Below are 15,810 nucleotides of genomic sequence, written 5' to 3' on the forward strand. Positions count from 1 at the left end.
TTGGACATATGGGTTATAAGTTATTTTAGATCAAGTGATGTTAAGAATAAGCCTACTGGCTCAGTGGTTAAGTTTATATATACCATTGGTCTTGTGTTCAAATTTTTGCGTACGCAATGGGGAAAATATTTTTATGATATTCTGTAAATTAGTTTTGTTATTTTCTTTAAAAGGTTGATTAACTTCCTTCCCCATTCTTTTTCTTCAAAATGTTCATTCTTCCCTTCTTTTGTTTTTGTTTCTCTTCACTCCAATTATATTTTTCTTTTCCCTCATTCCGTTGATATGTTATTTGAATTTTTCTAAACTGTTATGCCAAATTCCCTTATGCTATTAATCTTCAACCGAATTGTAAGTGTCCTCTCTCAAGTTAGTTTGTTTGAGTTGTGATAAACGAAGTTATGTTTTCTTTTTTAAGGAGTAAGTTTCTTATTCGCATAAGTTTTGTTAGGCAAAGATCTTGAGAGTGACGTTTCTCTAACGATTTAAGTTTCGTGTTTCAGTTTACAAGTAAAGGTAAGCGTCTAACTCTGTTTGAGATTTGGTGTCGAAATTCTTCGATGTACTTCTGTTTAGATGTTAATTCAAGTGTTTTGTTTAGTTTATTCGTCTGATTTAGTCATTGTAACATTATTTTTATGTTCGAGAATCATCTCTATTGCTTCTAGATCAAAGCCGTATTAGGTGGGAATTGAAAACCCCTTCTTCTTCGAATTTTAATCGTCGAAAAATGAGACTGTCGAAGCCATACGGATGTGTGTGTCTGACCGTGTAACTCACTGTTCACAAAAATTGGAGGCACATGGGTATGTGCCCATACCATGTGTGGTTATTGTTGTGCAGGGTTCACACGGGCCAATGACACGGGCATGTGTCCAAGCTGTGTAACTCACTGTTTGCGAATTAGGACTACACGAGAAAGTGACACAGGCTTGTTCCATACTATGTGGAGTCACACGGGTCAGCTTTTCAGGCCGTGTGAAACCACATGAGTATGTGGGCCAATATTTGAGATTTTTCCCTCAGGCCAGAAACATTGTTTGAAATGAATATAGGCCTACTGTAAGGTTTGTACGATCTGAATTAGGTTATATAACTTGATATCTAATCATCTAATGATGAACAACTTGTGATCTGTACGTATATTTGCTATGTTTGAACCTAAGTAAGTAGGGTCTGTCAGAAAGTAATGTGCTCTTGTTTAATGTATACGAACTATCTAGGTACGATTTGTATTCTATTAAGTTTGATGGTATGCTTCTACGTTACTTCGTTGCTTAAGAACATGTGATATCTGAATATGTTTAATTGATTAGTACTGATTCTGATTTATAATCATGAATATGACTTCATGGAAAATATGATATTATTTGTTAAGTTTTGATAATTTGTTTTATAACTTACTGACTCTATTACTGTACGATAGCATGACTTACATGCTTATCACTCTGCTTTTATATATGCATGCCATGACACATTTCATGAGACTTGGGATGATATGAAAGTGGGAAGTTTATGGCAGTTTGATGATCTGTATTATCTGGTAGTTTATCCATGATTCTATTCTGGCAGCTTCGCTGCAATGTAGGGGCTTGATCACATATATTTGATCTGATAGTTTTAATTGCAAAATTCTAGTGGCATTGTCTACAATTATCTATTGGTGTGATTTGGTTGGACAAGTCTTGGGGGAACTCTATTTTGGTTTGTAGCGGAGTTGGGTAGGATATTTTCTGATAAATCTGCATTCTGATTTGTTTTCAAAAATACTGCATTTGTATAAACATACATCCTCCACATAGCTCTGTTCAGTTCTACTCTGCTCTGTTTTATTATGTTATGTTCTGCTCTGTCATGTTCTATTTAGGTTTTTTTTGTTCTATTGTATTAGCATGATTGAAACCTCCGTGATACTCTGATCTGTTTCGTTCTGGTCTTATACTCGCTATTAAGTTTTCTGTGTTACTCTGACTTATATATAATGTTATGTTAATCGTAATTGATATTGGTTATACACTGGGATTTATAACTCACCTCTTGGTTTTATCTTAGTTTTTTCAAGTAAGGCTCTAACTTAGGACCGAACGACATATAAAAGCTTGGATTGTTTTGTGATAGTGTAGAAATGTTTTTGATCTTTTGAGTTTGTAATTTGGTTCTGAGTTCGTCTTAATTTTTGCTAAATTCGTCAGTAGTTGATCATTTCTAACGTGAAACTAAAAAATCACTTAAGTCAATAAAACAGATTTGGGTTTTCTACCTTAAACTCCAAAAAAATTTTCCACCACGAATCAAGTAAAGTTTTGAATGTTTTCTGGATAATTACTAAAATCAATTTTCAATACATTGGTGTAACTTGTCCAGATTCGGCTTAAACTTCTAGGCCGGGTTTAGAGTGTTACACAATTCAACAAATTAACAATGCATTATAGGTTTCAAACACCCATATGCCATCAAATATCAAACCAACCAAAATACCATTAAGGATTTACATCAATAAACATATTTCATATTACAAAGAGTACAAAACATGACAAAATTATCTTAAACATACATATACCAAAACCCAATTTACATGCCACTTATAACCAGACCAAAATAAACAAATAGCTACCAAAAAAGTTTACGAATAGTGTGATCTTCAACGATGTTCCAATTGACAGCACGAATCACATTCCCTATCATACTACATGGTTAGACATGTATATACAACATTGCAAGATACTAAGATTACTATTTCACATGCCAAAATTCATTACCATGTAATTGTACAACCATATAATGCCATGAGATCCATTTTTGAACATTTCATTAACTATTTTGTCCGAAGAACTATAGTAAATTAATTTCGGATACATGAGAAATTAATGCTCACACAAGCTGACAATTAAGACATTAACCAATACTCGGTATTGCTCACACAAGTTGACAATAATCTGCAACAAATGCTAGATTCCAGCCATCGATATGGTATCCACCACCGGTGCATAGTACCTGTGTAACACCCTATATCTGGCTTAGTCACCAGCCCGAATATCAAGATGCAACACCACTATCTCATACCATACTCATAGTAAATTGTCACATTATTAAGAAATCCTCCTCTTTACTAGTGATCATATAAATTTTTAGTCAAACATATATCAATCATTATTAGAAAATTTCAAACATACTTTAAATAAATTTATAATAATAATTAAACATGCATTATGATCACTTAGCAAAATTTCCAAGACAATCACGTAGGTAACGATACTAGAACATGGGAATCGATATTTTCCTTAAGTGGTATCAATACCACCTGGAAAATCAATACCAAATTTTCATTTTGTTTATTGTCTAAAATCAAAACACAAGAAACTATAGGTACAATTGAAAAAGTATCGATAAAATTACCTCGAGTATCGATACTTGTGATATGGTATCGATACCAATTTGCAATTCTGACTTCTTATGCATTTCAAAATCACAGAGGTACCGTTTTTACAACACGAATATTGATACCCCTACGTTAGACCAAAAAAATAAAAACATTTTTAGGTATATAAGTCATTGCCACTTGTACCAATTCATCATGATATCATATCATCATTAAATAAACATCAAAACGGTCGTAATAGTAGTCTTAAACATCGAAAATAAGTTTAAAATGTAATCGGCATAATGCGATTCAATTCTCAAAATCCTAAGAGCAATTAAGCTATGGAGCTTTCAAAACATCCTGAAAAATATCATTAAAAGTCTACCACATTTCCTTATTCCCAAAACATAAACAAATAACAATAACACTTGCGAAAAAATGAAAACGTACTTGCTTGGATCACCCCTTGGCACTACACCGCTCACATCGGCACTTAACTACCCTACAAGGGTTTTAAAAAAGGAGTGGGTGAGCTTAACAAGCTCAGTGAATGCCTAAAACAACTACCATGCAAACATTTCATCAAGCATCAACGAAACAACCATATAGCACAACCTCAACAATTCTAACTCTAGTGTCATAATATACTTACTCGTGCATTATTACTAGTTCATTTACATGGTAATCATAGTCACTTTTAAGCATATATCACATTACACATATAATCACATAACATTTAAGAATATACCACAATACTCATATAATCACACAACATTCAAACATATATCACAATACTCATAGCATGTTTATAGATAAATTGCATAGCAACCACCTACTCATTTAGGCATACATCACAATTCACATATATATACATTTTAAGATAATTTGGCACTTGAGCTATGAAATATAAAAGTGAGTTCTATCATCATTCATCAGATACATGGATCTCCAACACATCACATAGACTCATTGAGTCAAACATGTCTCAAAAATGAAGCATAAAGCTAACACTTTCCTTATTTCCCCTCACATGTCCCGTTGAATGGAGCTTAGCTCACATTCCTTCATCCCTTCAACATGTCACGGGGCCTTAACACCCAAAATCACTGTACAGGTAGGTGAGTACTCACAATCCTATGGCATGCCAACTATATCCAATGATTTCAAGATCACAAGGCCAAAATATCCAAAATCAAACACATATCATTTACCGATTATCCGTGCACTATCATTACATATTTGAATTTATAGCAAAACAATGTTACTAACGTTTAACATATACATAACATGTACACATTTGCACTTTCATAACAGTTATCATAACCATATATCACATGTTATAGCATCTCATATCAATTCACATATTCACAAACACATAACACATAGTTCACAAGATAACATAGGTATGAGAAAGTTTACACTCGAAATTTAAAGTAAGGGTTTAGGCTACTATTAAATTCCCAAATAACACATTGAATCATGTCCACAAGCAATTATTCCAAACACTCACCAATTTTTCTTTGGTCGAAAAGCCGAAAGCTCAAGCTAGCTTTTCCTTGCCTTTATCTCTACTCGCATAAGGTCTTAATGAATCTGAAGTTTTAACACAACAAGTTCACACAATAATACATTTAAAAATTAGACAAGGACTCACCACAAGCCATCAAAAACATAAGCCTAAACTAAGTTCTCATGTAACTGAAACCTTTAACATAACAAACTTAAGAATTAAATATCTCGGTCTATACTCAATCTTTTCACCTAAAACCAATTTCGTTCATCTTATAATTCACCTACGATTAGTTTCCAATGGTTAAACTACAATAAAATACTCAATTCATGATATCGACTTTTTCGACATGTTTTATGGCTATTTTCTGAAAATTCGTTAAAACTCAAGAATTCTTTAATGAAACTTCAAAGTAAGTTTGGAAACCTTTTAATCATGTCAAAACTAATTGAAAACACTTTGAAACCAACTTTTTACTGAAAATCCTAAAATCCATCATTAACAACCCAATTTTCGGCTTTTGTTTAAAACATTTGATTTAATGGCTAAAAATTACGTTTAAAAGACTAGATATCATTTAAAACTAATTAGGAATTGAATCGTTACCTTAGTTGACAAAAAACCGAGCGTTTGATCGAAAACCTAAAAAATCCATAAGCTTGACAATGGAGGAATCTATGGTGTTTTTGGGTGTTTTTCTTGGATTTTATGGAGGTTTAATGATTTGGAAAGTGATAGGAATCAAAGCATTAGAGTTTGGAAATAAAAAATCGAATTGGAGAGCAAGGAAGAACAAGGGACAGCACAACAAAAAAGATGAAGAAGACTAACGTGGGTTTTGTGAATAAAAAAGAGGAAAATAAGGTGAAAAATAAAATTTGGTTTAATTACTCTTAAAAACTCTAAGTTTTGACTCTTTTTCAAATTAGTCCTAATTTAAAAATTAAAGGTATTTAAACTCATTTTCAGGAATTGACTTAATTTTTTAAAAACCATAATAAAAAAAAACCATTATCGATAAAAATTCTGACCACTCTAAGACTAAAATTTCTAAAATACCCCTAAAACTCCTAGGCCTTATTTTGGGGTGTTACAACCTAAAAACAATAATCACCAGCACTTAGTGCCTAGAATTGAAATCACCGGTACAGAGTGCCTAGAATTATGACACTGGTACATTGTATTTGAAAACTATAATCATCGACACTCAGTGCCTAGAACACCCTAATGACATATCATTTGTATCCTAGCTATTCACTAATTTCACATGGGTTTTAACTTATATGCTTTAATATTTTCATGATTATAACCATATACCATGATCAATTTGACCACAACTTTCCATAATATAACATTTTTCAAATCAAACAAATACATATGCCATACCTTGCCATTCAAGTTTTTTATTACATTTGTAACTTACCTCAATCAACCATGTTCATTAGACACACATATACACATATACATATACATATACATATACATATACATATACATATACATATACATATACATATACATATACAATTTTTGTTCAAAACATCAATAAACATAAAAAAATCTAATACAAACTTACCTAATCGTAGTAGCTACTTACACTTTGATGATGACTACTCGATAACTTTTTCTTTCCCACAATTATCAACTAATTGATCCATTTCTTGATCTATATATAATAATTTAGCTTAATTAACCAATTAAAATATCATAAAATATTAAAATTCATCTAATTGACCCTTTATCAACATTTACACTATTACCTTGAACTTTTACCTTTTATTCAATTTAGTCCCTAATCCTGAAACTTATACAATTATCAAAATTAAGCCCAAAAACAAGCTAGGCGGATTTTTACTTATACATATACAACCTATAATTATTGAAATTTCACAAGAATTTCATGCTAAATTTATTATTTTATCAATTTTGTCCCTAAACTTAAAACTAACCAACATTTCTTTACTAAATAGTCCTATTTAACAACAAAACTCTTAAATCTATCATTCAACTTCAAAAACATCAAAATTCATCAATGACCAATTTCAAAATATTTAATAGTTTTACAAATTAGTCTATGAGTTAGCTAGATTAAGCTGCAACGATCTTAAAAATATAAAAATTAATGAAAATGAGTAACAAAATAACTTACATGCATGGAATTTAGTATAGACGAACTTGGGAAGCTTTGGTAATGGTGTTTTGGGTGTTTATTTTGGTGGTATCCAAACAAGGAAGATGAATATTTTATTTTGTTTATTACTTAACATATAATTATTAATAATTAAACATATAAAATACTTAAAATTAACCATTTAACCGTCCACTTAGATCACTTAAAGTTAATTACCTTTTAAAGCCTCCAATTCATGTTTTTATACACATTTAACACTTATAACCTAATAGCGGTTAACTTTTGTAACTTTTACGATTTGGTCCTTTTTCCTTAATGAACTATCAAATCACTAAAATTTTCTGATCAAAATTCAATACACCTATATAATAACTCTGTAAATATTTAATAAAATATTTAAGGGCTCGGTTTACAAAAAGAGGATCCTGATACCTCATTTTCTAAAACCACTTAACTTTAGGGATAAACCACTTATACTTAAATATTCGTTCAATTAACAAAAACTATCAAATCACAATTTAATATAATACTATATTTGACTCGTAAATATTAAATAAAAATATTTACGGACTCACTCGTTGGATTTGTGGCCCCAAAACAACTGTTTCCAACACTACGGGCTATTACATCGTACCATTGAATAGCTTGCACATTCTAAGTCCTTTTTTAAAAGGGATCAGTCATTTTAAACAAGGCCGATCTCACAAGCTACCTCTAAGAACTTAAGTTATGCGAACTTGGTTCACAAGATTTCTACAACTCAATAACGTTATGGGTTCGCGGATAGTAGTTCTCTAATCACTGGGGTTCGCTTTTTAGTGAAGTTCAACCCTTGTCACCTCACAGTAACCTTGGCGAACTCGACCATTTTTTAAATTTTAAAATAATCATGCTATTGTCTTTAGCTTTCTTAAAGATTAGAAGTTTGTGCTTTAGTTATGAACTCATAAAAAAAATCAAGGTAAGTAATCCTCATTTGTAATGGATAAAAGATGTATGTGTGGATAAAGGTTATCCCAAGTCATCAGTCTGAGTGTAGTCTGTCTGTGATATGAAGTAAGCGCCATCCTTCATGCTTAGGCCACTGTCATCTGCTTCTTATATGTCTGATATAAACTAATGTGATGATGGAAATGAGGAGATATGTTTGTGTAGCCTCTGGTAGGTCAGCTATATTACAAATCGGATTGGCAGATCACGATAAAACATATTGTTCTGATTGAACAAAAAAAGATATAAGGAATTAAGGGAGAGAATGAATGTGAATAAGACTAAATGATATGCTTCTGATTCTGAATTTTGGGTTCGTGACTGACATGAAGATGGATTTTTCTAAGTTGTGCTAAGTTGGCATATAGTATATGCCCAAGTGATATGTAAGTTGGTGTATTGAGTCGGTCTATGTTCTGTATACTCCATTTGGAGTACTATGCTTAATATATGTATGTTTTTCAGATAGGTTCAGTTGTACTATAAGTAATGTATTGTGTGATTTCTCTTTGGAACTCACTAAGTTCCCATGAACTTACTTTGTTATCTTTTCCTTCTCAAGCTTGCTGATTAAAGGAAGATTTTATTAGAAGAACGACGCCAGAGTGCTGCTACTATTGTGAGTTGAATGTTTTGTTCGATATCATGCATAACTCGTGGGAGTGGGGTATAAATGTATTTTGGAAATTACTTGTATAAATAACATCTGTTTGGATAAGACCATGTTTTTAAAACATCTTTATTTAATATCAAAGTTAGGACTTGAAGTATCATGTTTTGTTTAATGAAGTTATTATATCTAAGCTTAAACAACATATGGCTTGTACGTTATTTTTAAACTGTTGATGATTTCATTCAAACTTTAGTAAAGAAACAACTAACATATGTTTTATATCTATAAGTTCTAATAATTATATAAAGCTTCCACCAAAATATTTTAAAGTTAGTTTGATTTTAAGTAGTGACACACTATACTCGAATCTTATTATAGGGTCAAGTTTAGCTTATTATATGATCATTTGCCTCGCCATTGTTTACCTTGCGATCTAATTTTTCACAGTGTTTAGAAAGGAATGGGTGAGCTCTTGCAAACTCAGTGAATATACAAGAAAGAATATCACATAGTAGCATAAAACATAAGTTAAATAAGGACTTTGGCAAATTATTAAATTGCGAACTGGGTTTGCCATACTTATATGAAACCTAGTTCGCTAATACTTACTGTCAGATAGCTTATACTATAAAACATTGTCCTTCAGAAAACATGATTTCATAAACAAAATATTTTCTATTAGATAAGCGGATCTCCTAATAATACCTTAGAATGACTCACAAAGTATTTACATGTCCCATAAGTGCAGCATAAAATTATGTGAAACATGCGAACCTTTCTATTTAACAAGTGAATCCTGTTAATGAAATGCGAAGCCTATTTAAATTCTATGCGAGCCCTATTACCTGAACTTTGCAAACCTTACTACCTTAATGTGTGCGAGCATGTATGTACGAGCCTAATGTTTCATGCGAGCCTACATACATATGGAAACCCCATGTTATGCATGAACTATATGATATGTGTGAACCCATATACTGTATACAAGCCCTAATTTTTATGCAAGCTTTAAATGTATGCAAGCACTATGTGAACAAGATGTTATTGTGAACCTATATGTGTGTTGTGAGCCCTGTAGATATGCGAGCACCACTAAATGCAAATTGTGCTATTAAAACAAATTGTATGTGCGAGCTCAGTAGTATTGTGATCCTTATCTTATTTGCACATTGTGAATGTGTTAAAAATTATATGTTGGCATTGTGATCTCTAGGAACCATTGGATATATTTGGCATGCCATAGTTTGTGATTACTCACCCTTATTATTATGATGGGCATTGTGGCCCGGAGATACATTAGAGAGATAAAGGAATGTAGAGCATAGCTCCATTAACCGAAGAAACGCAAAGCTCTATGAGTCATAAAGTGTTTTAGGGAGTGTGAGCATTTGTGCTACACTTATATCGGAGATACGTAAGGCTCTTTGAGTCAAAAGCGATGCGCTATAAGGAGATTCGTTTATCCAATGTATGATAATAGAGTCCACTTATATGTTTCACAATCACAAGTTGCCACTATATCACCACAATGTGCATGACTATTATATATAATGTGAACTATTGTAAAATGATTAATTATTAACATGTTGGAGTGTTTATATGTCTTATATGCATGAGCGCTTAATGAGCTTTAATAAGCTCATACTCCTTATATACCTTGCAGATAAGTAGCTAGTAAGACTTGTAGTGAAGTGTGGCAACCCAGTGATCCATTTCAAGGAAAATACTTCCGAGTATGTGACCTATTTTCAAACCATAAAGTGGAAGGCAATTTGGGACTATCTTATGGGTTTAGAATTAGACTTAGACTTTCAAACATTTTTTTACGGGTTGTAAACAGACATTACAGACGGTTTAACTTCAAATTTTGGACTCTTATAATTGCTTGTTGAGTGATTGAATGACTGAAATTTTTATACATGTTGGTTGCTATTAATTCGATAAACTAACGAGTTTATGCAGCCGAGGGAGATTGTCAAGAGCTAAGATACGCCATTGGGCCTTTTGTATGTTGAAATAAATTGATTACTTATTATGCATGAAATAAGGGTAATAACTTGTTAATCAGAACCTGCGGACCAATGAAGCATAGTGCGAGCCATGAGTCACAAGAGAGTAGGTCATTGACATACCATAGTGTATACCATTAAGGGTGGATTCGCTAAAAACCTTGAGTTCACCAAGGCTAGTGTTCGCCATTAGTGGATTCGCTAAACAAATGTGTGTTCACTAGTGTGAGGGTTGGTCAAAACCATGAGAGTTCACCACTTAGGAGCTCACCAATAGGGATCATCAAACTATGATGAGTACGCCAATCAATAGGAAGTTCATTAATCGTTAAGTTCGTTAGTGATGGTGGTTACGCTGAGTTAATGAGTTCGCCAATATAGGTCAGTTCAACAGGGAAGTTGGGTTTGCCAAAGCAAATGAGTACCTCAAAGTGGGGAGTGTGTGTATGTCTCTTCCATTAGTTAGTCTAGCAGTACAAAAAGAGATGTGCATCCATGCTCGCCAGTGTTAGGGGTTTGCCAAACTAGGGGTTCCCAAGACCTGTTTGCGAGCTAGGAGTCGCGGATAAGTCACGACCTGTTGGATTTTCAGTAGGTGGTTCGCAGGTGACTTAAACCTAAACTATTGTGCTTTTTTTTATGATATGACTAGAAAGGCATGTTATTAAGTTTATTTTTATTATCATAAAAGTTGCAAATGCATGGTGTGCATGGTTGGTTGATGTGTTATGTAATGCTTTCTATGGAGAGTCACGTCGGTGGATAATGTGACATTTAAAATTTGAGTTAGGTCGTCCTAACCAAGTTTGGGGCTCCACATTAATTGTTGGTCATGTCCTAGTACAAGATCATATAGCAGATGTTAGTAGATATGAAAAGTTGCAGAAAAGCAACCATTTGGGTGAATATTAAGGTATAGAAGTGGTTAAGCTATTGAAGTTGTATAGTTGCTTCAGCCGGTTAGAAGTTACCTGTTAGTTAGTTTTGTTAAGTTAGTTTTTTTGTAACACCCCTTACCCGTACCTGAGACCGTGACAACGTATGGGGCATTACCGTACACAAACATAACATTTCTGGAAAATCACAGGCTATAAAATTTCATTCCAAATTAAAACCAATCAAACATATTAGTAGTGTCCCTATTATGGGACTACGAGACCTAAAACATTCATTAAGAATAGTTCAAGACTATACCGAGAGCTTAAGAAAATCTTAGGAAAATTTCTAGGTTTAAGCTTCACACACCCATGTAGAGGCAATGCGTACGCCCGTGTCCTTTACCGGTGTGGAATTAATTGAATTTATTTTCCATTTCGAACCTACAGGGGTTTTCACATGGCCGAACACACGCCCGTGTCCTTCACACGACCTAAACACGCCCGTGTCGTCACCCGTGTTTAAAAAACTAAGCATTCTATTTATGACATCATCATGCATTTAGGGGCACACGGCCAAGACACACGCCCGTGTGCTAGGTCGTTTCCTCTACACGGTTAAGAAACATGACCGTATCTCTGCCCGTGTGTTCACTACCATACATACTGACCTAAAAACTTTAGGTCCAGGGGACACACGGCCGTACCACACGCCCATGGAAACTGACCGTGTGTCACACACGGCCTAGACACACGCCCGTGTGTCTACCCGTGTGGACCTTTTTAGAGGCTACAATCCAAGTCAATGGTCACCCTCAACTTCCACACACATCTGTGAACTTCTATGGTATTCAACAGGGCCTAAATATGCCCAATGACTACCTTCAATGGTCTATTACATGTTAACCTCATCTCATTGGTTTTATACATGCTAGATCATCCTCTTTGTATTAAGGATTACCATATCATCAAACACATTTAGACTTGGCTCATTTTATAACTCATTTGCAATTATGACCGAACCATCTTCGAGTGATTTGGCCACATTCCACATGTCCATTCATGATATACCACATTTAACCATCTCATGAAAATTTAAACACCAACATGCACAATTAGTAAGTTACAACCTACATCAAAAGGAGCCATGTCTTATGGCCATATACAAAATGAATAGGTATATCATTCAAGCCCTTACATTGGCTAACCAATAACACATATAACAAAATAACCAAAAGCTTATACATGCCATTGTAACAAAGTAAATGTATCTATATACCAAAGCAAGATAAGCTGATAGTGTTGACAATACTCCAATCGTCTTCCAATCTTCACGAATTCACGAGCTCTGTAAAACAGGGAAAGGAAAGGGGGTAAGCATTAACATGCTTAGTAAGTTCGAATAACAAAAAAGTAATTTACCGGTTATTTAGCATACAACCATAAAAGATATTCATGCCAAACATGCATAGTATAAATTCCCTATCACGTACACTCAATCATCAAGTTAGTTTCCTCTCAAGCAATATAGCATTAATCTTGGTAAGCTCATTAATTCAAACATTTTCATTATCTTGTCTTATTATAGTCCCGTTGAATTTCTCAGAAATCTCGAAGGGTATCCCATTTACCGTCAAGTCATGCTAGTGACCATTTTAAATATACACTCTCGTGAACCTCACTCTTACTGCAGGATTACCAATTTAGGTTAAATCCCTCATAACATAAATTCAAGGAGTATTACCATTCTAGGCTAAATCCCTTACAACGAAAATTACTCTAATATGCTCGGATCTAAAATGCCAATCCAGGCTAATTTCAGTCCTTAATCGTATTACCCATCTGGGCTAATCCACAATACTCATATATTCATCGGGAGGTTCGATCACTTAAGGAACACCCGTCTGGGCTGGATCCTTATTATACTGAGATCATCAGATTACCCGTCCGGGCTAAATCCGCTTCTGTAACACATGCAGGATCTCATGTCATGTAAACAAGAATTTACCCATCGAATCTCCCTTTTTCATTCAACCGGGACAATTGTCATCTTTTTCATTTCACACTACCACATTTCATGGATTGTCATGCAATCAATATATAAATTAACATACATTTAAGAATATGCATTTTCAAGTATATTTAAAGTTTACTTCGAGTCACACGAACTTACCTGGTAATTGCTTCGGTTTTGTATTTCGGTTATTCCAAAGCCTTTCGTTTTTCACGGTCAACCTCTGAAATTGGTTCCTCGGGGTCATATTAGTAAAAATAAATTATTAATACCTCATACTATTCTTTTTGGACCTAAATTTTACCCCCGGGCAAGATGCCCATTTTGCCCCATCATTTCACATTTTTACAAATTAGTCCCTAGGCTCGTATAATGAAATGCATGAAACTTCTTGAATACCCAAGCCTAGCCGAATATTTTTCATGCTTATGTCAGCCCATATTTTCTTCTATTTCACATTTCTGCCACATATTTTATACTTTTTACAAAATGGTCATTTAAGTCATTTCCATGAAAACCTACCTAGTAAAAGTTGTTTACCATACTTTAAACTCTCATATTCCTCCATAAATCATCAAAACACAAGCATCTCATGCATGGGTAAATTTCCAAACATGAACCCTAGCTTGAGATATGGGTAGAAATGGATAGAACATGTTATGAGGATCTCAAAATTATAAAGAATATTAAAAACGGGGCTAGAGAGCACTTACATTGAGCTTGAAATGTTGAAAACCCTAGCTTATGGAGCTCTAGGAATTTCGGCAGCTATGGGGAAGAAAAAGATGGCTGGTTTTGGCTTTCTTTTTCCCTTTTTATTAAGTTTATTACCAAATGACCAAAATGCCCCTCCTTACAAAACTTCTAATTTTTTTTTCTATGCATGCTCATTTTTGTCCAATGTAATACCCCGAAAATTTCAATTGTAAGTTATTATCCTTGATATAGAAAAATAAGGAAATAAGTGATAAAAAAGGGAAGTTTTGAGTTATGACAACATTGGGAAGTAAATTATGATATCTTGATTCAGAAAAGGAATAAATTGTAAAAGTGTGAAAAGTTTTCTTGTACAAGAGTAAATACTCAAGACCTGAGGGGTTAAAGTGTAAATATAAAAGTTTAAGGACCAATAGTGCAAATATTTTAAGGGTGGAATGATCTAGAAACTAAGGAAAATGGATGAATTAGGACCAAATTAAATAAGTGAAGAATTATGAGGGACTAAATTGCAATTTTACCAAATTAAATTATGAATCAAGGATGGAATTTTAAAAGATAATCAAGGGTAATATGGTCAATTAGAAGGAGAGAGAAATCTAGAGACAATGATGATGTTGGAGATATTTTAGATAAATTAAATAAATATTAGTTTATTAATACTTTAAATTAATTTTTAAATGATATTTTATTATTTTATTATTATTTTATTTAATATATATATGTAATGAAGAAAGAGAAGGATGAACATTTTTCCCATGCACTAACGTGAGAGAAAGAAAGAAAGTTTTGCTTTCTTTATAATTTGGTCCTTCTATCAAAAATTCACCATTTTCACCCAAAAATTAAAAGAATTTCCATAGTTACCAAGAGAGAAAAATGTTAAGAAGACTATGGGAAGTTAGAATATCAAGTTAGATTCAAGAAATTGAAGCTGAAGGAGAGACAAAATCAAGATGAAGATTGAAATCAATAGAACAAGATAAGAACATCATGATTTCAATATATTTTTAAGTTTGATATTATTGAAAAAGCATGGAATTGATGTTAATGTAGAGTTTTCTTATATATAGACCTATGTTCTTGAAATGTTAGTGAAGGGAGAATAAGAGAAAGTAATGAGAAATAGTGTAGAGAAAGAAAATAAGGGTGTTATAAACATGGTAAATAAACATCTTGCACTAAAACAGTTTTGGATAGTAGCAGTAGGCTAACTTTGAAAAATCACCATAAATTGTGAAAATTGAATTAGAGGATGAAAAAAATATGTAATTAAATCTTATTCAGTATATTTTTTTATAAAATAAGTCATGTAAGAAATGGAATTTTAAATTATGAGATATAATAAATTTTATGAGACAAGATCAGAATGATTTCGGGTTCCCCTGTTCTGACTTTGGAAAATCATAAAAAATTGGAGAAAAATAATTAGGGCTTAAATTTACATTTTTAGAATCCTGAATGAGTATATTTTCAATAGAAACAAATGAGAACATTATTAAAATCTCGTACAAGGATATAATTAATTTTTAGTGAAGAAGGGTCAGAACTGTCAGACAGCAGAACAGAGGTAACTTTAAAGAATAAACT

This window comes from Gossypium hirsutum, chromosome A11 (genome assembly GCF_007990345.1).
Source record: "Gossypium hirsutum isolate 1008001.06 chromosome A11, Gossypium_hirsutum_v2.1, whole genome shotgun sequence".
Taxonomy (NCBI): domain Eukaryota; kingdom Viridiplantae; phylum Streptophyta; class Magnoliopsida; order Malvales; family Malvaceae; genus Gossypium; species Gossypium hirsutum.